This window comes from Cuculus canorus, chromosome 8, assembly GCF_017976375.1.
Source record: "Cuculus canorus isolate bCucCan1 chromosome 8, bCucCan1.pri, whole genome shotgun sequence".
Classification (NCBI taxonomy): Eukaryota; Metazoa; Chordata; class Aves; order Cuculiformes; family Cuculidae; genus Cuculus; species Cuculus canorus.
The window spans coordinates 1025940-1053696 of record NC_071408.1 but is presented as its reverse complement, the minus strand read 5'-3'; the positions used below and the strand labels follow the sequence as shown (position 1 = coordinate 1053696).

Genomic DNA, 27757 nt, shown 5'->3' with positions numbered 1-27757 from the left:
AGGAAAGGAGTGCATCAAGAACGGGGCGCACTTGTCCTGGGGGTTGGCAGGGGGCTGGGGACAGGCATCCTCAATGTGGTTAACTTTAAAGTGGGTGAAACCGGTGGGACAGACCTCGTGTGAGTTAGAAGGAGGAGGTGAGTGAACGTGAGGGGGTCTTCAGGCTCGGGGTACAGCCCGGTGGTGACGGCATCTTAAACTCCACCGACACCTCTTGGGAGCAGGACAGGGCCGTTCAGTTCTCTGGGTGTGACTGTGAAATATCTCATCTATAAGGATGGCGGAAGCTGCTGGAGAAGCTGCTAGTTGGGGTTTGATTTGGACTAACTGGTTGTAAAAAGGGGAAGATAATTTCAGAAAGTAAGTCACAAAAGAGTGGAGCCCACAGTGCCAAAGAAAAGGGAGCGAGAGCAGCAGTGTGAGGGCTGCAAAAATCTCATAGGTAGATCCCTTGGGATGACAATCCGAGGGACAGAGTGCAAGGAAGATGGGAATTACCTAAAGTGACTGCGTTAGGGGAACCACAACAGCCCATTCTGGTGCAGGAACCTGATGGGCCTCATACCCAAAGAAGAGGTGCAGAAAGAGGGAACCAAGACCAGAGACCCCGTGATGGGGAGAGCAGAACAGCGGCCGTGCAGACGGGTATGAAGCTGGAGATGAGCACGCACAGAGTGAGCTCCAGCAGGGCGTCCAGTTAAAGACCTTACAAATGCCTTTTGTAAGCGCGTAGGAAGGCGAAGGAGAGCTGAGAAAAGCCCAAGCGCAATGCTTCAATGGAGGAGGAAAGCTGAGGGATTCAACGTGGGCTTTGCACCTGGTTAATTAGGACAGGATGATCACACTGGGCAGGAGCCCAACCTGGACAGGGGGGAGAAGCCCTTTCAAGGTATTTAGATCAGTCAGGGCTGCTTGTGTTGGCAGGGCCTGCCGAAAGCCATCCCGGGCATACTTCCAGAGTTAACCCAACCTTGGAAATGTTCAGGATTTCTCCAAGTGCTGTGGGAGCCCAGGGCAAGCTGAGAGCTGCAGCAGGGCAATCCCAGGAATTAGAAGCCTCAAATCGGGGGGGAATGCAAGAAGCAGTTATTAAGCAATCAGTTTGTAAGAACTTGGAGGATAATGAGGTTAGAAAGCAACAGCTGATGTGGGTTTGTCAAGAGCAAGTCATGCGAAACCAATCTAATCTTCTCCTCTGCCAGGATAACCAGGCTGGTGGACGGGGCAGCAGCGGCAGGCGGGTTAGGGCTTGGCCGCGGGAGGATGGTCTGCTCTGCACGAGGGGTTGGGCAGCTTGGCGTGAGCTTCAGGGGTAGGTGAAGCTCAGATGCGTTGCACAGGAGTCAAAAAGAGAACCTCGATGTGTGATGCCACCAACTGTCTGCTGAATCGACCCCTCCACCCCCGGTAGCGCCTGTATCACTGCAAGCCGATGTGCTCGCTTCTCTCTCTGTCCCAGTGCCACAAGGACAAGCCCTGCCCTTGCTAATCTCCCCATGGTCATCAGCTGGTCCCCATCGCCGCTATCTCTGCACGTGGGCTGCCCTCACTGGTGGCACGTGGCCACCAATAGCTGCTCTCCTCTGCCTCACCCTTGTCTCTTGGATTTGAGATCCTGAAGCAAACCTTGCAGGACTTGCCCAGGTCATTTGTCACCGTGTTTTTTACAGTCTCCTCTGCCTTGTACCTCGTGCTGTAGCACGGCATCCCCCCTGCTTCCCCAGGGTTTGCACCTCGACCTCCACCTTGCACCTCCGAGGACCGCAGTCCTGCCGTGCTCGTTGCGTGGCTGCATTTGTCTTAACAATTGCCCCCTTCAGTTACTATTAGCCTCATGGTCACCTCCAGCGCTGCCTGTCATGGCAGATTAGAAACAGAGTCCTCTGTGCATCATAGTCCTCGTTAAACCAACCATCCCTCCTACCTGCCATAGTCGTCACCTCATTATAACTCCATTACCTTTAACAACTCCATTACCATCCATTATCTTCCTTACCATCTCCTTTACAAGGCTGTTATCTGCACCTCCTCCTTTACAGCCATCCCCTCCTCAATTACGATTCCATTATCTTTATTACCACCCCATTATAGTCATAATTATTCCCATTACAATTTTGAGATCTGCGTCTCCATCCAGACAACTCGGTGGCTCCGTCAGCCCCATCGCCTTCTCGCCCGGCGCTCCTCATCGCCTGTTGCAGTTACCGCCACATTCCCTGCATTCGTGATTATCCCCGTACCGATGGCGGTATTTTAATTATTTTTCATTATGGCTTCATAGTCTTTTGCTGTTATTGCTTCCTTTATCAGCCATCCTCCTCTCCCTGAAGCGTCATAGCTGGGATGAGTACTGGGGTGTGAGCTGAGACTCGGGTCAGTGATGTTGTATTGATTTACACCAGCTCAGAGCAGGTACCTTCACACCATCGCTGTCCTCCATCACAACTCCAGCATCTGACCTCTGTCACAGCCCTAATTACTGATGTTATCTTCCTGTCATCCTTCAGCTCAACTTCATTGCAGCTTTCCCCGTGGGCATTACCACCTCCTTCAGCCGGTGGTGCCCCTTTTTCTCCCACCTGGATGGAGGACCATCCTGGACCCTCTCTGACTTCTCTACAGCTGGACAATGGCTCTAGGGACTGTTTATTCTTATCTGTGATATAACAGTGGAAGGATGCGGGTTTTTTTTGCAAAGGCACAGGCTCTCATCACCCCCTGTGGTCCCCAAGCACTGCACCCTGCTGGTGTTGCTTTCCTTGTATCTACTGTTATGGTTTCAGCTTCACTGCCAGACCTGCGTTGCCCCCACACCACCTTTACCTTCCAGAAATCACCCCGCTAGCTCAGGAGCTCTTTCGTTGGCTTTAAGAAGAGGGGGGAAAGCTCCCCGGCCGGCACAGGGCAGGTTGCACGAGACTGCACCCCTTGCTCCGTGGTTATTGGGGTCTGGCAGCACTGCATCACCCTCGATCTCAGCGGTGGTTCCTGAAGGGCCCTCCCTCGCCCATCCAACACGCTCAGGGAGTTGTAGACCACATCTCACCAGCTAATCACAGCCCGTCCTCCATACTCAAAACACCATGGACTAAAGATACAAACTGTGCATCTGAAACTGGTGCTGAGATGGGTTTGTCCATCCCTGAGGCAGCAGTGGAGCTACGCGGTGACAAAAGGACAAGGGGAGCCGCGATGTCCCCGGGGAGGAGCAGCGTATCATTTAGGGTGCCATCCTGTCCCCTATACGGCACGGACACTGCTGCAGACAGGCTCTCTCCTCGCACTCCTTGAGAGGACACTGAGAGATCGGAGCGGCTGCAGAGAGAGTTGCAGAACTCCCCGAGGAGGGGGGATTGCCAGCTTAGAGAGCTCAGCCTGCTTAGTTTATCACAAAGACTGAGAGGTGACTTCATGTCTTCCTATAAGAACTGTCAAGGCAGGGAAATACTAAAGAAGGTACTAAAGAGCTCTTTACGGTGTCGGGGGAAGGCAGAGCAGGAGCGATGGCTGGAAGTTAAGGCAGGCAAATTTGGATGACTGATGCAGTGCATGAGGTTTAAAGTAAGAGCGATGACCATTCCCGGCAGCTTCAGGAGGCTGCTGGAAAGGCTGCGATGCAACAGCTTGTGAGCGATATTTCCTCGCCTCCCTAAACCCTATCGGTCTGCAGGTGATGCTCAGCAGCGGATGTGTCGGTAACAGCTTGCAGGTAATTAACATCTCTGGTGTAAGAGGGGATGTAGCTCATGTTCGAACGCCCCTGGGTTATTTCCCGCAATCGATAAGCTTCGTAAATAATGTATCCCGCAGGGGGAAAAAAATGCTACCTTGCGCTTATCAGATTTTGTGCTCTGTTTGGTTTAGCAATGCTAAGGGGGAATACGGCTCAGAGGGAAAAATAAGAGGCATAAATAAAGGAAGGGGTGGGGGGGTGCTCTGGCAGGAGCTCGAGCTGGATGGTCCTAAACTGCTGCAACCCACCCTGCCACCCACTCCGAGAGGCTGTGGGAGAACCAAGAGAGGAAAGCTAATTAAAAGCTAATGAAGGAGCTAATGAAGGGGGAGCTAGCTGCCATGCAGCCGTGCCATGCATGGGGTAGATAACAGCTCCCAAGGCCGCGCTGCAACCCTGCTGCAGGCTCAGGGAGCGTTTCCCTAATCCTGGCTTGGTTAAAGGAGACCAAAGAGAGGGCAATGAAGCAGTGAGCAGATCTCCCCTATTGTTTCTCTGCTTGGCTGCTTGTAAAGGCACCTGATGGAGCTGAGCTTGCTGCAAACCCTGGGGCAGTGCCTTGGCTGAGGACAGCTCAGACTCTGGCTCTGCCACGCCAGTGCCACCGGGATCCCGGGAGAACGCTGAAGCGCCCAGCGATGCCCTACCCACAGCTCAGCCGTTGCGTGGGGAAGGCCCAATGTCACACGGGGTGGCAGGAAATTTTAGCTGAGCTACGGTCAAAGGGAAGGATTTGATTGCAGACTTGGAAGCAGCACCAAGCTGGAGACTGAGTGTCCTGGTTTTTGGTTTTAATCTCTAGCCACGAGTTGCCTTTTAAAAAGCATGAAGTGGGATAGCCCAAGGGAGCGGCCAGAGAGCTGCTTCGCTGCCATGACCTATACCTCAGAGGCTTTAATAAACAAAAGCAAAGACTTGGCAGAAAACTGGTAGCACAGTGGCAAACACCTTTGGGATTAAAATAACAGACCCGGTAAGCCCTCGCTAACGGCTTTGTGCTGCTGCGGCTGCTCACCGCAGCCAGAACAAGTAGGAGTTCTTATAGATAAAAAGGGAACAGAGGTTTCCCTGCCGTAAAATGTAAAATTACAACAGGCAGTAGAGCACAGAAGTTTTCACAAGCGTTGAGGCGCTGGAAATCTTTGGTGAGGTCAGTAAATAATTCTGGGGTTGAACCAGGGTGGCTCCGTTTACCACAGAGCCCCTTGCAAAGGTCTGATCCTGCTGCTCGGCAGCCCTCATCCCCTAACGGCAGAGGATTTCCACTGCATGCAGACAACTGCCCAGTGCTAATAATCCATCGTCTCCTGGCTGGGACCTGGACCAGGCAGAATGGCTTTTACAACCACTCCCTATTTCAATCCAGTTGGAAGCAGCAGCTGGGGATGCTGGTCCCCAGGAGGGGTGCGCTGGGCTGCGGTGAGTGCTGCAAACCGCCAGGCTGAGAAGGGAGCACCTTGGGGAGTCTTTAAATGCGGCTTAATTACATTAGCTATACACCAGCCGAGGGGATAATTTACTGTCTCCAGACAGATGCTTTACTCCTTGCAACAAGAAGAAAACAAAAGCGAGTGCAGCCCCACGGAGATGCCGCTCGCGCCAGGGGACTCTCTGGTCTCTGAGCATCTCTGACGGGTCAAGAACCGCTGCCGACAGCACTGGTGGGTTTTTTTGCAAAGCATCCGGCATGGGGGCTTTGCTGGCAAGCGAGTTTCTATGTGTGCCGGGCCTAGGAATACCCACTACAACCCTACCCGAAGGAGTAAATGAATGTTAGCAAGAACTCAGCTGCTCCCTAGGGCTTGGGTTTGCTCCCTGCTGTGCTGAGGAATGCGTTTTAAGAGGTGGTGTGGATGCTCACGGCTCCTCGATGGCTGAAAATCTTTGCTCTGTAGCTTGGCTGCCGGGCCGTTCAGCTGTTTCGTGGCTTAAATTTCCAGCTTTTTGGGGCTGCCCCCATCTCCTCATCTACCTTTTCCCCCAGCCCATCACCAACTGAGCCGAACTCAGCCCCCGGGGGGCTAAACCTTGCTCAGCTCAGGGAGATGCTGCACTGGGAACAGCGTTGTATCTCGAGGACCAACGCGAGCCAGCGTGTCCCTATCAGGGTATCTCTCTGTCACAGTATCTCCAAAAAGAAATCCCAGCTTTCCAGGCTGATGGGAGTGGGGCTTGTTAAAGCTTTCCAGCCCCCTTGAGGCTGCTCCGGGAGCCGGAGCCCAGATGGTCTGAACAGATTACTGCAGCCTTTGGGGCCATCCATCCCGAGCATTTTGGCAGCCTTGAATTCCCTCCAAATGACAAAAATAAATAAAATCTCTCAGCATTAAACGCTGGGAAGCCCATGAAAAAGCTGTGTACACAATGAAAACAAATATATGCTTAAATAACCTCTCTAACAGTATTTCTATAAAACGCCTCTCTAAATACCGCCAAGGCTTGCTCCGTCCTGATTAACCTTAGTTGGGGAGGATTGCCTGTATCAAATCATTACCGTCAGCTGATTAAAAATGAATTAAACCAAATGGAAAACAATTCCCAAAACATATTCTCTCCTTTCCAATTCCAGGCCGAAATAAAAATAACAATAAACCCCATAACACCCCAGAGTGAACGCAGCCCTGAGTCACCACAGCTTGAGGATGAAGCAGGTAATGGGAACATGGGATGGGATGGGATGGGATGGGATGGGATGGGGGCTTGACCACAGTCGCCCCACAGCGAGGTGGCAGGACTAGATGTAAAGGTCATAAAGGCTAAAAGAGATGCTGATACGGATTAATTAAAATAACCCAAATTATCTACCCAGACCTTGAACAGACACATTTAATGAAGGGCTGGAGTCATCTGAAGTGACTTTCTAACATTTCTCTCTTGCTTTTACTTTATTTTTATGAAGCCCAGCACACTGTTGTGGTCAACATATCTGAAGGAAAGCGCAAAGTCACAAGCCTCGGGCCTTGGCCAGATAAATCCATCCCAACAGGAGCACGCTCGAGCACGGAACACCAATGGGAGGTGCTCTCTTTCACACAGCAAAACCCCATCCTAGCGAGGAAACACCCCCAGCAGCATCACTGGTGAGTGCTGAGGAGAGGGAAACGGTGGGGAAACCCTGAGTCTGGTGCTCTGCGCAAGCGCCTTCCTTCCTCACTGGAGCAAGTTCCCAAGGAAAGCCTTCAAGTAATGGAAAGGCCTCACATATTCCTTCTTGTACTTGTCAGTTTTCAGTTGTTTTTCCAATAACTGTGCGGCAGTTGCTGGGTCTCACCGGGGCCCATCAGTCCCCGTTGCCCTCAACACGAGCCAGACAGAAGATTCCAGGTCTTGGGGTAGGGATGCTTGAAAAATCTACCTTGCCAATGCTTCTTGGACACAAACCCACCCTGCTACAAAAGAGAGTTTAATTACTTACTCTAATTACAAAGGAGAGTAAATCATCTAGATAATCTTATATTTCGGCCTTCGCTAAGTGTCTTTGATACAATAAAGAAGAATAATTGACAGTCAAAGGGACCCGCCATCCTGACACTTTAATGACAGCCTATTCTGAGACACCAAAACTGCAACTCAGCGGTTCTAGAAGCTGTAAAAACTGTTGTAAAAGTACTTTCTGTCCGAGCAGTTGTAAAATCTTGTCTCCAATGATAAGGGGAGCACGACTGCTGGGGTGCCCTGGGGTGCAAGCATCTCCGCTGGGTCTGGTCCCTAGGAAAACGCAACCGTCCCCCCATCCCATCAGAATCCAGTCCCCTGGGGTGTGTGGGGACCTGACGGATGCAGGGGAAAGCGAAGCATCACGGGAGAGGGCTTTTTCTCCACCCAACTCAGTTTTAGAGCCATACCATAAACACAGCATTTAATCCTCTTAAGAGGATGGTTGTTCTTCCAGGAGGTGTACAGCTGGCAAAAGCATCTATGTGCTTGGGCAAGATTTTCTGCTTTTGCTCTACCCCTTTCCAGCTTTCCAACACTGGGATATCCTGCAGCACTCGCACCCCAAATCCAGCGTAAAACCCCACTGTGAGTGGAGCAGTGCGCATGCAGATGTTTTGCAGCATCATTTTGGGGTGCAAGGCAATGGAATTCACAGCACAGCCCCGTTGTGGGCTCATTAAGGGTCACGGGAGGGCAGCGCGGCGCTGGTTTACAGTGCTTGGCTGCTGCCAGGAATTAGCACTGAGGTGCCACTTGTTTTGTTTCAAATAGCTCTTTCGACTCGGACCATAAAATTAATGTCTGAGCAGATAGCTGGGAAAATAGAAAGCCATATAAAGTAACTCGGTGCTTGGCGGGGAACCGAGATGAGCTACATTTGGGAGATGTTGGGTTTTGATTGTATTTCTTTCCCCTCCGGTGATGCCAAGCGCTCGGGCACAGTGAGTGCCACATCCCCATCCCTCCGCCCGCACCCCCAGCTCTCCACGACCCCACCTCTCTGGTACTGCTCTCACCTCGCTGCTTATTTATGCACCTTGCTTTTCTCTCCGTTCCCCCACCCCTCGCGGGTTTATTTAGCCCTCTGGCTACCTGGTTCCTGCTTTATTCACTGCTTCTCCTGCTCAGACCCTACCCCGCACTCCTGGTTTCAGCTTTACCTATTTCTATTTTTAACCTTTGCCTCTCTTCCCTCTGTCTCTTTAATCCACAGATCAATCCTGTTTATGGCCTCTGTCGCACTGCTTATCTCAGGTGCATTACCGGGGAGCATCTCTGTGCCCTCTCCTAAGCCATCCTCGGCTCCAGCTCCTCCACACAGCACATGGTGGGAGAAGCTCCTTCAGTGCAGGAAGCTCAGCATCCCCCCTACCCTGGGGATGCTTCCGCACCCCGACACATCCCTTGCCCCATTTTGGGGGTTGAGCTACGTCCTCGAACACGGGCATCGAGAAAGCTGCGGCTGGTGAACACGTACAGGAGCACCCAACCTTCACGCCAGGATGCTGAGGACCCGGCTGCCCTGGAGGAGACAGCAGGTTTGAGGAGAAAGCTTGCATTTCAGTGATGATGTGAGACTGGTGGCCAGGGCAGTTTGCCGAGGCTTCCTGATAGCTGAAATTCAAGCCTAGAGGATCACCAGCGGGACATCCTCAACACGTGGCCCCACTGCCACACCCCACTGGTGGCCCCAGCACTGCATCTCCATGACTTTTCTCAGCTTCCCCACTCCCACCTCATCACTGCAGCCCAGGACGTTGCCTCGCAGAGTCCCGCACAGCCCTGCCTGCAGTTTTTCCTCCTTCTCTCCCTCCCCAGAGGGTGGGAATCTTCCTCTTGCTGATTCACACCTCTGTCATGTTATATATATAAATATATATATATGTATATATATACACATTTTTTTTTTTAGCGCTGACGCTGGCTGTGTTCTCCCCAGGAAAAGGCTAAAACCCCAAGCTGCTGTCCCCCCCTGTGGTCTTCGTGGATTCCTTCCCTTTCCTCCATCATTCTGGTGAGTCCAGAGGATAATTAATGAGTTCACAAGCCCTGCAACTGCGGCGGCTCTGCCACGGTATGAACCACAGGGAAATGGGGATTTTGGCATTCAGCTGCGACACCGTCATTAGGGATAATCAGGAGGTGCCTGTAAAGGGGACACGACTGCAGGTTGCAGGGAGGCAGGCAGGGGAATGAGAATATAGTAATTACTGGGTAATTACAGAGTAAAAAGAGACAATCAGTGCTGCTACCCTGTGATGCAAAAGGGTGGCACTTGCAGCCGTGAGCTTGGGACACCACGGAGCGCCAGCGTGACCACTCTGCGGCACAGGGGGACGTGGGCAGCTGCCAGGCTGCCCCCACCTTGGAGCACAACAAGTTAAAGCTTTTCCTGGTATGAACAGGAGATTTTTAACGGGACCAGCTCCCGTGGAAGGCTGGGAGCTGGAGATCTGGCTCTGGACTTATCCCGGGGGGGGCACAAATGGAAGCACTCACTCCATCCTCGCTCCTCACAACCACCACCTCCCTCGGCACTAAAACATTTGTTTCCAAATGATGAGGTAGAAAGAAAAGGAAGAGAAAAGAAGGGATGCAGTTCCCAGGAGATAATGGTCAGGGAAGAGTTGATGGTACCCACAAATGTCATGAGTTTGCAGGGTCTCTGCGGGGCTGAACCCAGGGCTGCGGCAGCCCCAGCTTTGGGGAAGAGCAAAGCCCTGAAGGTGATGCAGCGAGGCAAGAAACTCTCTCGCCAAGGACAACCCAGAGCTGGCCACGCAACTGGAGTGTCCCACGTGTTGCCACCTACTGAGCCCTAGGGATCCCCCCAACTCGGGAGCAGAGCCTTCAATTAACCCCATTTGTGCCTCTGATCTCATTTGGAGCGAATGTTTTTATCAAGGTCGAGTGGTGGGGAATGTATTTCCGTAGCTGCCTGCAGGATTTGGGAGGAAACTCCTCCCCAGAAAACGCTCCAATTTAATTTTCAGCCTGTTGAGGATGCTCAGCGGTCACTCCTGACTCTGCCCTGGTTTGGGGCCAGAGCATCCCACCCTTGGATGCAGGAATTATTGCTGGATGGATGTCAGGGTCTGGGCACAGCCACGTCAGCAGCTTAGCGGGATTCAATGGAGGATTAGACACCGAAAGGGATAACAAGAGAGTATAAAAGCTTAGAGGGGATAAAAGCCCCTGGTCCATCAGGGCATGAGGCAAATACTAATTACGCAGGGTCAGGGAGGTAGTTTTCCTCTGGGAGAGTGGCTTATTGCCATGGGTGGGATGCTTTCAGCACGCTGGGATGGCTGCATCCTGCAGCCAGTGCTGTGCTCTAGAAGCAAAGCCAAGGTTTTCCCCAATTTGGGCAGCGACATGTGGATGTTCATGGGCAAAAAAGTACTCTTGAGTGAAAAACAATTTGAATAAAGCATCTCTCGTTGGTTAGCATTGAATTGGTTAATTCAGCATTGGTTAATGATTCAATTTACACCCCAAAGACTTAGATCCATTCTAATGCTCCCGGCATCCCATCTAATAGGACTCTGAATTCTGGTGTTGACCAGGTAAATGACGAATCCTGCTGGTTTCTGCGGTGAGGCATTCCTCAAATACACTTATCTATGAGCCCACACCGAATGGGATCTCAGCCAGCAGCGTCCTCCGTGCTGGCGCCGGACACGGGCAGAGGGATGTGCTGCTCACCGCAGCTCCCTCTGCCTCCGCCAGCACACCTGGGGACCCTCTGGCCTTGTTGCAGCTGATGGAGGATGGGCCCATCAGGGGGGCGAGCTGGACCACGCCACCCAAGGTGACAAGAGGTCTGTCCCCCAGGCGTGGTGGAACCTGAACTCCCGAGAAGGGAGAGAAATAAACACCACTAATGACAACCCGCTGTGCTCGGCGGCCTCATGTCAGGCAGCAGCTTATTAAAAAGCCATCAGCAGCGTGGCTGCCGCAGGCCACGCGCCAGGGCCGAGGAGGGAGAGCCGCGAGTGCGAGGGTCCCTCTGCCTGTCCTGCTAATGACACAGGTTGGAATCTTCTCTGGGAAGGAAGGAGACCTGGGGTGGCACTTTGGGGTCCACAATGGGCTGGAAAGCTTCAAATCAGCGCTGGGGGGTGAGGACCAGCACTGGAGGAGGAGGGCAGGTCCTCCACTGCTCTGCAGTGTGGCCCCTGGCTGCGCATGGCAGAGGCATCATCAGCCTGCCTCAAATCCCATTGATTATTTGGGAGAAGAGCATTTCACCAGTGCTGGGCTGGGGCTGCTAAATGGGTCCATAAATTCCCCCCAACACCCAACCGGGCTGCACAGCACGAGCATACGTGCGGAATGTGGCGATGGCGCACACGTCCCCTCCTCCAGCTGTATTTAAAATCAAGATAATGACTTACTCTCTGCAGCGTGCTCAGCTCCATCTCTGCTGTGCTTCACCCAGCCTGGGGCAGAGGAGCAGTTCACGCCCGGCTGAAGGGAGGCACTCGCCTTCCGGCTCCCCAGTGACGCTCATCCTGCTCATGTGCAGAACCCATGTGTGCAACATCCCAGTGACATTAGAAACCCTTTTTTCCCAGCTGGATCTTGACCTGCCGTCTAGTCCACAGGATCCTGTATGAGGATTTCTCCTCTGCTTCAGCTGGGACCCGGAGGGGACAGGCAAGGGCAGGGCCTAAAGACAGCGAAACTCCCACCCGAGCGCTGAAATATGGACAGAGGCTGAAACACGGATGAGTGAGAGTTCACCTGGGATTTAACGGGTATTTTTAAGACTAGATGTAAACCCCAAGCCCTCGCCATTTAGAGTCATTAAGTGTGCCCCGGTTCATTCTGCAAAGGGAAGGCATATTAACCTGCTGGCCCGGCTGCCCTCTGCCAACCACATCCTCATTGCACAAATTCCCCTGACATTTGAAACTGCTCTTTTTTCCAAACCCGCTGCCTAGTCTTGCTTCCCAACCCAGCATTTGGAGGCTGGGCGTTCGCTCCTTGTCTTTCCTGAGGGTCTTATAGCATGAATGATGTTACGGAGGGAGAAGAAAAGATCCCTTATCAAAGCATCAGGCGTAAACACATCTCCATAAAGGTTAATTTTTATTCCAATTAATACCCTAAAACTGCAGGAACAAGCCCTCCCATGGGCAGCGAGGGGCAGGCAGGCAGAGCATCACCCCTGTCAGGGCTCATCGGTGCCTGTTCTGCCTTTGCCACCTCTCCTGCCAGCTCCTATTTCCATGGAAACCTGCCCTCCTCGCTCCTTCCCCTGCCTGCACTCCTGCTAATTTAAGGAAACCAGTTGCTTTCTGCTCCCCAGGGAGCTGCCTGGACCGGCTGGTGACATCCCGGTGGGGCAGCCCCTTGTGCCCCACTGCCTGGCAGCCCCTGCCCACCACTAACGGGGATGAGCAAAGCTCGCGCTGCGTGCACACCCTTATTTCTTCTCTCTAGCAGGCTGGGCAGGGAAGGGCAGGATCCCTCCCTGTTTCAGTCCCTTTCATCTCGTCTCCTCCCTCCTGGTCCTTTCTGTGGCCGTCTCTCTTCTCCCAACCCTCCTTATCTCTCCTCCCCCTGTCCCTCTTGCCAGCTTTGTTTACATCAGTAAAACACTTGTCCGGGTCAAACGCGGTTTCCTGATAAACACATTTCCATTGATTGCTGTAAAGAAAAATCCTCCAGAGCAGCAGATTCTTTGCTCTGGGGATCGATAACACCTCAAAAATCCCTTATTCCAGCCCTCCATCCTGGTGGGGATGGAGTGTTTTGGGGTTCCCGGTAGAGCAGAAGCAGGAGGGACTCCCTCCTGCAGGTGTGGGATGTGAGATACAACACCCGAAGCAGCTGATAACACGATATAATGCGGCTACAAATCCAGCTGGGAGACTGAGAGCAGGGAATGAAGCACTGACTCCTACAAGCTGCACCCATGGGAGACAAACCACCTCCAGCTGCTTCCGCGGTGCCTCAGCACCCGCAGCTCTGCTCCTGCAGGCGCCCATGGCAGCCGGCTTCTCTTCCCTGGGCCTGCCCGAGCATCCCCATTCCACGCTGGAAATCAGGGATGCTCGGGCACTGCCAGAGCTCCTCTGACGGGGCCAGCAGGTGAGGCACCACCGTGCAGCGCCTGGAGTCCTGCAGGCTGCTAATGCACTGGTGATGGGGAAGCTCATGCCTCGCCACCGTGAGTGATTTAGCCATAAAGCTGCAATCGATAAAGAGAAATTTAAAGGGATTAAGCTTCCTGCCTCTGCTGCCAACCAGATGCTCCCCATCGCTTTCCCAGCCCAGACCACATCAGCTGCCATGGGACCCCACATGCGAGATGTGTGGTTGTGGGTACTCCCCAAGACCACTCAGTTATCTGCAGAACTCACTCAAAAGGCTTTTTTTTTTAGACTAAAAACACCAACTGAGCTATAACTTACTGTGAAAAACGATGCTTCGCCCATCCGTCCAGTTAGCGGTACACCTCCTTTAGAGCAAAACGCACACGGGATGGTGTTGGGAAGCATCACAGCACACTGAGCCTTGCCATTTGGTGTGGGGAGAAAACAAATTCAATTATGATAATAAATAATTAATGATGAATAATTAATGAATTCATAAAAATGACAAATAATAATTTGGGCCAGGAAGAAATCAGCCCAAGTGCTTTGTATGGCCCCTATAAACTACCAGAGCCCTGACCCAGGGGAGCAGCAAAGCTCTGCGTGGCGGAGCATAAGGAGCTCTAATGAATTCAGAGTTTCCTCCAGGCTTTAATAAAGTCCTTCTGCGGAGGCTATTAAGGGAAATAAGATGAGAGAAGAAAGTTTGCTATGGTTCAGAAATAGTCTAGAAGACAGAGAAGAAGATAAAGGAGCTGAGCAGTGATGAGGGCGTCGATGGGGTGGAGAGCTTGGGACATCTCCTACCGGGCAGGTGCCCCAGGGAAGGGCCTGGACCCCTCGGGGGGCTGCAGGAGTCTGCGCTGAGCCCATCCTCACCACCTGGGTTGTTTTTAGAGCAGGAGCTAAACCTCATTCATCCCCGGTGTGGGCGTTCATTCAAAACGAAAGCTGCCTTCAGTGCTGATAATGCTGATGCATCTCCCTCCCGACAGCATCCAGACTGCACGGAAAACACCACAGCCCTCAGCCCCCCACCGCAAAAAGGCTGAGTTTACCCCAGCTCAGCCTTACCGATGCTGCCAGGCACCTCACTGCCGCTCCGAGCCCACGTACCACAGCTCCATCGTGGACCTTCACCCAGTTCCACGCCAATTCCAACCTCCCTCGCCTTCAGGAGGTGCTTTGGGAACATCCTGGCCTCTCTGTGGGGACCAGCTTTGGGTCTACGCCTTTCTGAGAGGGGGAGAAGACCTTTCCCAAAGGAAAACAAGCCCCCCCTTGGATATCCAGGAATTGGGGGGAGGAGGGGGGGGTGTTACACTTGACCAGTGCCCCCCAGCTTCACGCCTCCGAGCTCCTGGTGTGAGGCTGCAAACCCCCAGCGCCTCCAAACCCCGGCCCTGCTGGGATGGATTTTTTAAATTGGATTGTGACAAACATTTAATACCTAATAGAGCTCACACCAGCACAGTTAATTAAGAAGGTGACTAATCCAATTCACTCGTGGGAGCGCAGGAAGAGAGGAGAGGGAGGGAGGGAGCCTGCAAGGGAGGGGGGGGCAACGGTGGGGAGGGAGCAGAGAATGGGAAAAAAAAATCAGCTCAGCTGCTGCCACCCTTCATTTCATTTTGTGTGCATGTATAAATGATAAAGAAGGACTTCTCCTCCCTGTTTTCTTTTCCCCTTGCAAGCACCGGAGCTGCTGGGTAAATGCTGAGCATCACCGGGGTACCAGCCTGGAGCAGGGTGGTATTCACGGCACGTCGGACGCTGGCAGCTGAAGGCTGCTGGGGGGCTCGGCTGCAGAGGTGTCCGTAGCCCAGACCCTGCTCTTAATTTTCAAACACCCGCTCCAATTTGATTTTCCAATTCTGGATGGGATGCTGAGACCCGGAGACCCCAGAGCATCTCCCCCTCTGCACAGGACCCCTCTGCCAGGCCAGTCCCAGGCACGTCGAGCTGGCAGAGCCAGCTGTGGCAACATCTGTATGCCACTCACTCCCCGTCCCCCCGGAGTTGATAAATAAAACAAGTGGAGTTATTTTGGCCCCGGGGACAGGGCTGTCTCCCGGAGCACAGAGCTGCTCTTTCTCTGTCTCTCCACGGCCCTGGAGTTCATTGTTATTCCCCAGTGGAGAACAGGACGTGGATTGAGCCGAGGTCCCCATCTGCGGGCAACTGGAGAGAGAGTCTCTTCATATTAGTGCCTAACAGCATCAATAGTGCTTTTAAATGAAGACCCAGGGGGAAACAAAAGGCCGGAGCGGAGAAGAGCGTGTGGGTGAAGCCAGAGAGGGCTGGCGGGGACAGAACCAGGGGAGGAGAGGAGCGTGAAGGATGAGCTGGAGAGGGAGATGAGGAGGGAAGACACAAATCAAGTATCTCTATAAAGTATCTATATATAAACTGGTTTCCTACTGAAACCAGGGCAGATGGAGGAGCTCGGGATGCAGGCGGCAGTGGCACAAGTGCCACGTACCAGGGATGCTGGTAGCACCACCTGCCTCCAGCTTGGCCCGGCAGGAAAACGCCCTGCACGTTAATCAATGTCCCACAGCAATTAGTCTTCGTTACGCAAGGCTAGCGAAGGGAGACGATGCTTTAGTGAAATGACAACTGACGGGTTAAAACTGACGAGGAAAAAAGAAACCCACGAAGGAAAACTGAGCCGTGTCTGCCCAGGGATGCTGCCAGCCCGGGGCCAGCAGCACCCACGGGGGCACCAAAAGCACCTGCTGGGACCCCCCAGTCCTTCAGGGGTCCATGGGGTGATGGGCGCACATCAGCCAGAGGCGAGGAGGAGATGAGCAATTAATCGAGTAATTAATGAGGAATTACACAAAGGGTTCATCCCTCCTGTGGCCAGGAGTGAAGAGTCCCCCGGGGCACTCCCACATCGTCCCCCTGGCAGGAAATAATTACTTAAGTTAAAATTATTTACTAAATGAGGCAATTCTCGGAGTGCTATCTCAGAGCCATTTGCCCCGTTTACTTTGTTACTAGTGCTACACAATAAATTAACTGTGTAATTAAAGATAAGTCTAATGCTGGAGCTTTGCGGAGGGATTTTCATCGAGGTCTCCACGTGAGTGTGAGCATTCCTTCTAAAACCATACGGTGGTAAACGCCGTGCGAGGAGGGGACGAAGCCAGGCAGGGCTGGGCAGGGCACCCGTCCCCCAGGAGAACCACCAGGGTGTCCGTCCCCTTGGGGAGTCCCCTCAAGGGACAACCACCAGATCGAACCAAATCAATCCCTGTTTTAATTACTGGCCGCAGGAAGGCTGAGCCACCAGCAGCCAAAATCAGCTCCGGTGCGGCTCCCTGCTCCTCTCCCCCCTGTCATTTATCGGGGGCGTGGATACGCTCCACCAACAGGACCTATTCCCAGCCGTGGTGCTCGGCTGCAAAGCCTTGCGGGGATTAGAGGACTAATCCACCAAAAAAAAAAGAAAGAAAAGAGGAAAATAAACAAGAATCCACATTTTCAGTGATTTCTGCTGACTAAAGGGATTTCAGCCGAAACGAAGGAAGCCAGCAGAAAGCAGCTCAAGAGCTTTGTTGGGAAACATCTCCCCATTGGAGATGATGCTCTAGGACTGCATGGAGGGGCTTGTTCCCCAAGACTGGGGACCACAAGGGGCTGTGTGACCCAGCGCACCCTCTGCCTCGCTCCAGCACGGCGCAGGGAGGGCTCGGGGTCACCTCCCCGGCTAGCGATGAGCTTGGAAAGCCAAAGCCCAGCCTTTCCCCCCGCTGGCCACCAGCAGGGACAGCTGTCCCCGAGAGCCCGGCTCCCGCCGCAGGCAGCCCAGCCTGGTCCAAATGCATCGGATCGACTCGGCAATCAATTTTCAAATCCCAGGCAGCCAGGCCAAGGAAGAGTAATTACCCTGGCCAGCGTGCTCCAGCTAATGCAAACCGAGCAGCTTTCCCTTGGGACATTGCCTGACGGAGGGCTCCGAAAGAGAAAGTGGGGGCAGGTAGGCAGAGTTAAGGCTGTTTTCCTTCATCTGGGGCAGATGTTTGCACTCCAGAGGGAAAGCAGTGCCTGCTGGAGCATCTTCTCTCCCCAGGAGCCCATCCACAGCAGGATCTCCTCCTCAAAAGTCTAGAGGAAGAAGAGAGAGCTGCCCTGGGGATGAAGGACAGAAAGCTGAAACAGTTTCTCCCTTCTATGATACCTCTCGTGAGTGGAGGGGAAGGAGAGAAACAACCCCTCACCTCTGCCAGACCACTCTCCTGGAGGACAAGCATCACCAAAGGACATTTCTACAGTTCTAGTAGTAGCTACACGCACTTCATTTCTCCAAAGCGTGGGGGATTTTGAGGTCTCCTCCAAAAGGAGGAATTCCAGCTGGGCCAAGGGAAGCAAGGAGGCTTGGCAACATCCCCCAACCATCCAGGTAATGATTAAACACCCTGAATAATTACTGTAATGACCCAAACGACCACATGTTAGCAGGAGGCTTCAAACCTCATCCTCCCATGGTGGCTGGCCATGGAGGATAAGCTCTATCTGCTCTGAGAGAAGAGAAAGGGAGCAGAAATGCCAGTTAAAAAGCTCTTATTTGGCAAAGAAAGCTGAGAGACAGGCAGGGAGGAGGTGGCACAGATGGCTGGGATGGGTCCTCGTTTGTCCTGGGACGCGCTGTCCCCCAAACCCAGGAACTTACAGAAGAAAAATGTTCAGGTTAAGATTTCTGCTCATCAGATCTCCTAGAGACAAGGAGTTCAGTGAGCCCCTACCACCTCTGGAAGGGTCGAGGACCCAGAACCCTTCCTATCCTCAACCACCGCACAGAGTGTGGGGGTAGAATTTACCATCCCTGGGATTTCCAGCCCCACCATCAATTCCAACACCAACGGGCCCTCGGGTATCAAACCACTGCCTGTGACGGTCCCCAGAGCGAGGAGGAGGAGGAGAGGGGACGTGTGACATCCCTCAGCTTTGACACCTCTACCCACTTCATGTTTTCCCAACCTCTGCCGACCTGGATACTCAGATGCTGTCGGGATGAGCTCACCGTGCCGGCTATTAAAGGCATTGTGTTTTACTGGTGGCAGCTGCTTGAAGCTGGGAGACACAAACAAGACAGCTGCCGGCTTCGCTGCTGCCCCGACGATGCTTTGCTGGGGAGAAACGTGCCGGCTTGAGGAAATACAAGGCTCTGACATTGCAAAGCATCAAGGAAAATAGACAGGAAAAAAAAACCCAAACCAAACAATTACCTGGGCTCATCAAGGAGCTGCCGGGAGAGATTGCGACGGGTAATTATAAAGGGAAAATAAAACCAAGCTCAAAGATGACGCTGGCAACTGGGAGCACTGGGAAGGCGCAGGAGGAGAAGGGCTCCCAGCAGCAGCCTGTACGAGGGAGGTTTGTGCTGAAATTTCCTTTGGAAATCCTTAGGACTTTCTTTAGAATATTCTTTCTGTCAGAAAACTCCCCGAGTGAGTTCGGAGGCCAAGAGGTGGGGGGACGCGTTGTCCCGACAGACAGCGCCGAGCCAGCGGCCGGCTCTTGGGTCAGTCTAACGACACGATGATCCAAAAGGTCTTTTCCAGCCTAGTGATTCTATGATTCTTTTTCGGGAATACCATTACCAAGGAATCAGTGCAGCGGGAAGGGGTCGCTCGCCCATGCTCCAACCCCCTCCTTCAGCAAGAGAACAGCAGGGAGGGACGGAAAGGCCTTTTCCATCCCCACGAAACCCAGTGGAAGCTGCTCCCTCCAAGGGCTGCGGGAGCAGAGGGAGCTGATGGGGACAACCTTTAATTAAAGGTCAGCTGAATTGGTGCTGGGCACCCTGGGATTCGTTTCAGGCACAGCCGCAAGGAAGGCTTAACCTGCCTTGTGAGACATCTGAGAGAGCGCCGTGGGGCGATCCCTCCCAGCACAAGGGACAAACGGGACCTGCTGAACCCGCCCTGTATTTTCTATTTTATTTTTTAATTTCCTACCCCTTGATATTTCATTTTAATTTTCGCTCAGCGAGGCTGACACCAGGAGGACAGCAGTGATGTGCGATAGGGGAGAGCACATCCACGTTAAGAAGGTCCCACCGAGACCTTGAGCTTCAAGCACTGTACACCATCAAATTAAGCAGCTATCTCCCAGTAACTCCAGCCAGCGGACTGGGCAGGGTTAGAGACCAATTTCCCAAAGCTGGGAGGATCCAAGAGGATGAGGGCTTTGCCCTACATGGGATTTTAACCCCATCCTGGCCACGGGACACTGCTCCCCTGGCCAGGACCACCCTGGGGGGTGAACCAGCGTCTAACGACACAGACACTTCATTGACATTTCACTTCTCATTAAAGGCACAATTAAAAGCAGAGAGGATTACAGGTGATGGCCACATTGTGTCCCCATCCCTCGGCCGCCACACGCTGCCTTTATCTCTTCTGCCCGGGCAGTTCCATCAATGGATCGACTTCTTCCCTCACCTAATTTATGGCTCCTTTATGTTTGTTTAAATAATATGGTTAAACATCTACTTTACACCCTGCATGCTTGTACTCGCTAATTAGCATTTTTCTCAGCGTTTATCACATTCGCTACGCACTCTGGCAAGATGAACGGGGGCAGGGAAAGGGCTGCGAGCCCCACAACCAGCCCTGCGCCTGCTGCCGCCCCAGCCTGACCCAGCCCCGCCGCCCGGGGGGACTGTCCCCCTCCTCAGAGCCACGGACGAAGCTGTTGGCTGCCCAGCCTGGAGCTGTGGGGGGAAAGGCTCCCCTGGGATTTACTTCTGCCTCCTCACTCAGGGCTTGCGTTGCTTTAGGAGGGACTGGGGAGCCTGGAGCATCACCGACAGGGAAACAGCAACAGAGCCACATCCCCACCTGTGGTCGCGGGGTAACAATCCACCCCCACAGCCTTCCATTCCGCCCCCGGCAATACCCCAACCCACCTGCGGAGCCCCTCTGAGTGGGCAGAGAGGTCTCCAGGGGGGTGGCCCGAGTCCCCCTGTGCCCCATGAAGATGGGGAGCACAGCCTGTCCCTGTCGGCAGACCCACCTCAGCAAAAAACATCCCCATCCTTGGCCCCGAACAGCCTTGGTCGGCCAGGATTTACACCCAAAGCCCCAGCACGACGAGCCCTGGCAACCAGCGCTGCATTTCCTGGCAGTACGATCCACACTGGGGCCCAACTCTGCCCCACGGCCCCAGTAAAGGCCCCTAAGACAGCACCACCTCCGGTGCCGAGGAGGGTCCCGCTCGTCCCAGGCAGGCGCAGCGCAGGTGATGCTCAGTGGCCCCTCGCTCCCACCGAGCCCCCCGCCAGCGTCTCGTCCCGCAGCTTCACACCCCATCGTGGTGAGCACAGTCCTGAGGGGCAAATAAACAGCCGGGCTCCACCAAAGGGGCAACACAACCTCCGTCTGCCCCCGCCGCCTGCCCGCAGACACACACCGAGGCGGAGGGGAGCCACTGGGGTGCAGCCACCACAAAGCGACCCCCAATGCGGCCCTCGAGGCGCAGCGCCTGCAGGAGGGGACGCCCACGGGCAGGGGCTTACAGCGGGAAGGTGCTCCCCATTCCCGAGGGGGCGGGATACAGGGATGCTTCTTTCCCCCACGGCGCCCTGGAGAAACCCGAGAAGCATCTCCCCCGCCGGGGCTCGGCCTCCCGCTCCTCTCCAGGCAGGTGGCTTCGGGAGCCGTGACAGGGAACAGACCCAACCACGCCAGCCCACCGCTCGGCCGCCGCCCGCCAAGCGCCCCGCGCCCAGCCTTCCATCCCAAAGCCCTTCCAGGGCTCAGCACTCCCGGAGGAAGGCGCGGTGCTCCCCAGGAGGCAGAAATCACAGTCAAACTCTGTCGGATCGCTGCGGCGGGGCCCGGCGGGGCGGGCTCTGCGCCCACCCCCAGCAGCGACCGGGGAAAAGGCTGCGCAGGATTGTTCCCGCTCTGCCTGGGGTTAGGGATGCCGCTCCCCTTTCCCTGCGGGGATGGAGCTGCTCGCAGCCCTTGGAGGGGAGAGGAGGAGGGCGGCAGCGGCGGGAAGGGGCTCGAGAGGGGGAGGCTGTGAATGAATGACCCCCCCGCCGCGAGCCCGAGCAGGAGCCCCGGCTGCTCTGCCCGTGTGACGCAGGTGCCAAACGGGCAACACCTCATTCCAGCGATAGAAGGAACTTGCAGAAAGTGCGGGAGCCTCTGCCCCCGCGCAAAACCCCCTCCTCGCCCGCAGCCCCCCCACCACCACCACCGCCCGGGACGGGCAGACGGCAGGACACGCGGGGCGCGGAGCACAAAGCGCGGAGCCCGGACTGCAGGGCGCGGGGCTAAGAGCGGGGAGCTCGGGGCTCGGAGCGGAGCGCGGACTGCAGAACCCGGAGCGCGGAGCCCGGAGCGCGGAGCTCAAGGCGCGGAGTCGCAGAGCTTAGAGCGTAGAGCCCGGAACGCGGAGCGCGGAGCTCGGACTGCAGAGCCCGGAACGCGGAGCTCGGAGCTCTGAACGCGGAGCGCGGAACGCGGAGCTCGGAGCTCAGAGCCCGGAACGCGGAGTCCGGAGCTCAGACTGCAGAGCCTGGAGCGCGGAGCGCGGAACGCGGAGCTCGAAGCCGCGGAGCTCGGAACGCGGAGCTCAGAACGCGGAGCGCGGAGCTGTCCGCGGTGCTGCTGAGACTCACCGGTCCGGTCCGGGCGGCGCCTCCCGCGGGCGGCCCCGCTGGCGGGTGCCTCGGCCTGGCGCCTGCTGGCGCTGCTGCGGAGCAGACTGCCTCTCTGCCGCTCCCTCCCCTGCTTAAATTTCAGCAGCTTGGGTTCCCCCCCCCTCCCCGCTTCGGTTTTTCTTTCCCTCCCCCCGCTCTCCCCTCTCCTCCCTGCGCTCCGCTCCGGGCGCTCCCGGCTCGCAGCCGCCTAGTGGGCAGAGGCGGCAGGAACCCCCCCGCAGCATCCCTGCATCCCTCCCCGCTGCGTCCCCTCCCCACCGCCCCCACAGCCCCCACAGCCCCCGGCCTCACCCCCGGAGCGGCTGGAAAAGGAGCCGGGGTCACCCAACGCGATGGGAGCGAAGGAAAGCGAGAGACGGAAGAGTTGGGTCTCAGGCCGATGGGGGTGTGGGTGCAAACCAGGCTGGAGCATCTCTGCCATGGGAGAGTTAGGGTTGCTCAGCCTGGAGGGGAGAAGGCTCCCAGGAGCTCCCAGAGCAGCTTCCAGCTGCCTGCAAGGAAGAGAAAAACACTTCTTAGCAGGGCCTGTTGTGATAGGACAAGGGGTAATGGGCTTAAACTAAAAAAGAGGAGATTCAGACTGGATAGAGGAGATAGACTGGATCTGATGCACAGGGAGTCATAAACCCGCACCTACGCACACACACGTCCTACACAAAGCAAACCCCACAGCTCTGAGGGAGTAGGCAGCGATTTTTTATGACCTCAGATGCTAGAACTAATTAAAGCTGGTTGACCTACCCTACCAATGGGTGCCACCAGGAAGGTGGAACACAACTTTTCTGAGTAGAACGCAAAAGCCGAAGTTAAAAATGAGGTATTGCAGAAGGAAACTCCCTCTTTGGTTTTGCAGATGTACCAGCAAGGCAAAAATCACATTCCTTGGACCACACTGACAGAAAAAAAAGCAAGAAGCCATATGCAAGGAATAGACTGAAACAACTGATGTCAGTCCCTCCTGACCTTCTCCGCCACAACCCCTCGTGGTGGTCAAAAGGACCTGGCTGGGTCCTGTCTCGGATGCTGAAATCAAGGCAGCTGGAGAAGAGGAGCTCACTGCTCTCCTTTGCTTTCCAGCCGTGATGGCAAGCTTGCAAGTCAAAATCAAGGGCAAAAGCCCCGAAAGTCACGGCATTTTGGCCATGACCATGCATGAAGAAGAGGTTTATCACCCAAGTCCCTAGGGACAAGGTGGCTGGGTATAAATCAGTGTGCTTTAATTCCTGCAGGTTTGGAGATGCAAGGAGAAAGCAGGTTCAACTCTGTCACTGCCTGCCTAAGGGGATCCTTAGTGAAACCACGGTGAAGCTGAGACACAAAACCCTTTACTCTTAAATGTACTTCAGAGATAAACACACCCCCAAATGAGGAACTCACCTGTTTTGCAGCCAACACAAGTTTTCCAAGGGACACCTCTGGAGGTGTGAACACTTGGCTTGTATCAGGTGTGGATGGTCTGAACTGGTCCCTGGGGATGACTCTGGGGAAAACTGGAGATCTTCGTTTAGAAGAAGTCATTGGAGAGATAATTTAAAATACCTCCCCCGCGCTCTGTTTTGCTTTTGCTCTTTGCAGCTCTTTGGGGCCATCCCCACCCACGCAGCCCAGACGCTCTGCACTTCCCGAGCCTGCCCTGCTATTCCCTGTGGGGATCGAGCCTCGGATGGACACCCCGGGGGCTTCCATGCCTGCAATAACATGGTGCGTTATGGAAGAGAACCCCCCAGCAAACACGACTTTCTGGACTGGCCTGAAAACCCCAGGATCCCTACTTTGGGTGGTCCCATTTGTGGAGAAGCCTAGCAGTGAGCTGCTCCTCTTTCCATCCCTTCCCTCTTTTGCTCAGGGATATGATTTACTAGTGGACAGGGATGGTTGGACTCAGTGATCTCAAAGGTCTTTTCCAATGATTTTCCAAACGATTCTATGATTCTCCAGCCGTGTTTCTCCCAACGCGGCCCTCAGAAACCCCTGGATGGAAACAGAGCCAGTGCCCAACCACATGCCTGAGCTTTGAGCATCCCGGCTGTTTCTTCCGGACGCACAGAGCGATGGGAACTTTACCTTTGCAGAAGTTTAGGAAATAGCTTTTTTTTCTTCTCCCATCACCGAAGTTGGGAATGGCAGCCCCGGGGAGAAGCTCTTATGCAGAGCTACGGGTACGAAGCCAAGCGGCCTCTTGGCAGCGCTGATCCTTCCCTGTGCGCAGAGGAACAAGCCGGGGCTCCCAGCCTGAATTACCAGAAAATTAAACACATGTCCCCATCCACCCAGGCGAGGAATTAGACGTTGATCCGTCCTGATTCCATCTATTTCAATTACAGCCGAGGGCAGGCGCTGCCTTCGCTGTGCCGAGACCCCGGGAAGGCTGAACAGCCCGGAGAGGGCTCCAGCTTGCAGGAGGAGCCCCACGGAGGGGATGCTCGGGGCCGTGCGACGGTGCTTGGGGCTGTTGGGGGGTGCTTGGGGACTTGGGAGATGGTCAAGGACCTGGTGGGGGGGGATTTTTGGGGCCCCAGGGAGATGCTCAGGGCCCTGGAGGGATGCTTGTGGCACCGGGGAGGACAGGGGGATGCTACGGACCATGGGAAGCTGACAGCACCCCAAGCCACTTCCCCAGGAACCTGCAGCACCCACAGGGCTGAGAGGCCCTGGATAAGAATGGGGACCATCCTGTGAACCAGGAGTAACGTTAAAAAAAGGTTTGACTGTAACCACAAAAGCAAGAAACCCAAATCTTTAAAGCCATCTAACACCCTACAATCAAAGCCCCGAATTACCTGCTCTTGTGGGATGGCTGAGGACTGGCAGGGGTGTGAGAACGGTGCTGGGGCCAGCAAACAGCCCTGCGAAATAAACATGAGCTTTATGGCAAAGCAAGGTCCGCAGCACCGAGAAGTCACTCCTCCTGGTGATGGGCAGGGAAAGCCCATCCCCAGCTGGGAGCAAGGAGCTCCCTTAGTGCCGGGTTTGCGTTCCCAAGGGAGGAAAAGCGTACCTTGAGGAGTTCCAGCGCTGGGCAAGCCCGGGTGGAGACACGCTGGCAGCTACGACTTGTGCTGCCCATGAGGTGCTTCCATCTTTGACCTTGGCGGTGAGAAGCAAACGGCCTCGCTGTGAAGCCGGGGGAGGTTTGTCTTTTTAATGACAAAACAGTTTGTCTAATGTTTGATAAGCAAATAATAAATATTAATATTATCGCATGGCATTGCTGCAAAGTCCAAATGCTGCAGCAGGCGGGTCGAGCCGATGGGGCTGAATATATGACACCCATTGGGAGAGGAGATCTTCTGGAAAACATCCAATAAACCTGTGCTTAGGGAGAAACCAAATGGATTTTTTTGCATTCCACATTTTAAGGAAGGATATGGACCCCAAGGTTGGGGCAACTCCTAGCACTAACGGCCGGTCATGTCCATCCTTTGCCACCCCAGCCGCTTCTAGAGCATCCCCGGGAGAGCCCCAGGAGAAGACCTTGGGGGGCAGCTCCGATTCTGGCTGCTGCTACTTGGGGGGAAGTGGCTGTGAGGCTCTGCTTCAGCCTTGGGCTTCAGGGTGCCGCTGGCAGCATTCTCCCTGCTCGTTCCCAGCATCATCCACATCTCACTGCATTCAAAGGACCCTGAAGTCAGTAAAGCACCTTGGAGGAAGTTGTCGCCACTGCGGAAGAAGCCACTCTCTTTATTTCACCCTCATCTACAGGCAGACGAGACTTTGCTGCTGACCTGCGCTCAGACCCATCCACAAATACAATACCTCACTATCCCCTTTGAGATGCCAGTGCCGGGACTCGGGGGCTGTAGGAAGAGGTGCCACTCCACAAGAGCTCCTCTGAGGGTCCCTCTTGGAGCTCAGACTTCATCAAAGAACCAGGCTGGCAGTGCTGTGGGGGTTTTACCACGGTGGTGTCACTCCACAGCCTCAAAACTCACTTGGCAAGCGATCAGTGGCACCCGCACTCCCCAGGATGGGGACACCAGCCTGCCCGGCGAGCAGGGGATTTAGGCATGCAGGGACAGAGGGCTGGGTCAGGCATCTCCTCTGCTGCCAAAACACCACCCAACCTCTTTGATGCGCTGAGGTTCTTCCCAGCAAAGCAAGCTGGACATCTCCCTCCTGGCTCCCACGGCCAACACAGTAGCACTGAGAAGACGGCTTATTTGAGCACAGCCACTCCCACCCTGGCAAAGCACGGCGGTTCCCAGCTCTGCAGATCACACCAGGTGCTTTGGGGCATTGCCTCCCCTTTTTCCACCCCCTCGGCGCCCCTGCCCACGGCAGAAGGTGCAGCAGCAAAGCCACCCTGAGCTGCTCAGAGACGCCCGGGGCAGTCGGATCACCTCCCTGGGCAGGTCACATTCGTTTGGATTTTCTCCCTCTCTCCAGGTGTCCAGGGTAAGCGATACCCACGCTAACAATTCATCATCATTAAAGCATCGTCACCACAATGAGCCTTTGCTTTCTCATCCATCAGCGGCGCCGGCCATGCAGAGAGCATCTTCATTGCCGGAATAAATAGCCCTTAAAAGCAGAGGCAAGAGGCAAAGAGCCTCTGGGGGCACGGAGCTCGGCGTGCTGGTGAAGACCCCTAAAACCTCCATTCCAGAAGCCTTCCCTCAGACCCCCGGCCAGGCCGCGGAGCCCCTTGGCTTTGCGTCCCTGGAAGGAGAGGCTTTGCAGGCTCGCAGCCGAGTGGCCGTGTGAGCCGCCACCGGGAAGGTAGGGCCCCAGGGACCTCGTTCCAAGCCGCGCTAAACGCCAGGATTCTAAACCCTGATTTTTATTGCAAAGAGGCGCGATACGCCCTCGGCGCGATGGCTGGTGCGGTGCAGCCAAGCGAGAACCCGCTTCCTCTGCCCAGAAGAGGCTAAAAGCCTCTCAAAGGTGCGTCCTGCTCCCCATGAGGGGATGGTGCCCGCGGTCGGGACACACCGCGCTGGGGACATCCCCTGGATGGCTGCACGGTGCTGGACGCCCTCTCTGTGCTCCGCAGGGCCCCATGGAGTACGGACAGCTTCCCAGCTCCGGTGGGAATTGTAGCAGCCCCCGGCAGCGTTGGGTCACCACAGGTTTCTGGGGTTTTGTTAAAACACGCAGTGCCCTTTAGTGCCGCTATTGCTGCGCACGAGGCTCTCGGAAGTCACAGGATAGCGTTAAAGTCATTAAAAACCACATTCACATCGAACACCTGGTACTAAAATGAACACCTGGCAGCTGCAGGGCCGTCCCGCAGCCCCACGGCTGCCCCATGGCAGAGATGAAGGAATGATTGTTAACCCCACGCCTCTGCCTTGGGACGAGGCCGCGCACCTCGCCTCTGCCGGCGGGTTGGGCGCAGCCCAGGGCCCCCCCAGCTTGTCCCACAAAAGCCACCGCGTACCCGAGGGCTGCACGGGGGCAAACTTGGTCCCAGTTTACAGCCGGGTCAAACCGAGCCCGTGGGTAGCAAGGGCAAAGCAGGAATTGCGGGGACGGCTCAGCCCTTCGACCGCCCTGAACATCACCTTTGCCTGCAGACCGAGGCTGGGGGCAGCCGGGGGGCTCACGGGGTCCTGCCCAGCTGGGGGTACCGGGAGAAACTTGTTCTGCGAGGAACCAGCACGCGGGTACCGGCATTTCCATCACTTGGCTGCGCACGGGAACAAAAGATGATAAATAAAGATAAATGGAGGAGAGCGGAGCATGCCGGCAACCCTTCTCCATCATTCCTTTTCTTCCTTAAGCAGATCAAATTATGACCTGAAATCACTGAATACATATTTTATTATGTGGGTAATTTAAAGAATGAGGGCAAGACAG

The 27757-nt window shown here is 54.9% G+C and overlaps 1 protein-coding gene across 2 annotated transcripts in view; it reads right to left on the bottom strand.

Annotated features, from left to right (window-relative positions):
• TNR (tenascin R) overlaps positions 1-22042 on the bottom strand; it is a 72815-nt gene extending 50773 nt beyond the window's left edge. For both annotated transcript variants that reach the window (XM_054073098.1, XM_054073097.1), the window contains exon 1: positions 21917-22042. The gene's annotated coding sequence lies outside the window, so the exon portion shown is untranslated. The remainder of the gene's footprint in view (positions 1-21916) is intronic.
• Between the last annotated feature and the right edge of the window lie 5715 nt (positions 22043-27757).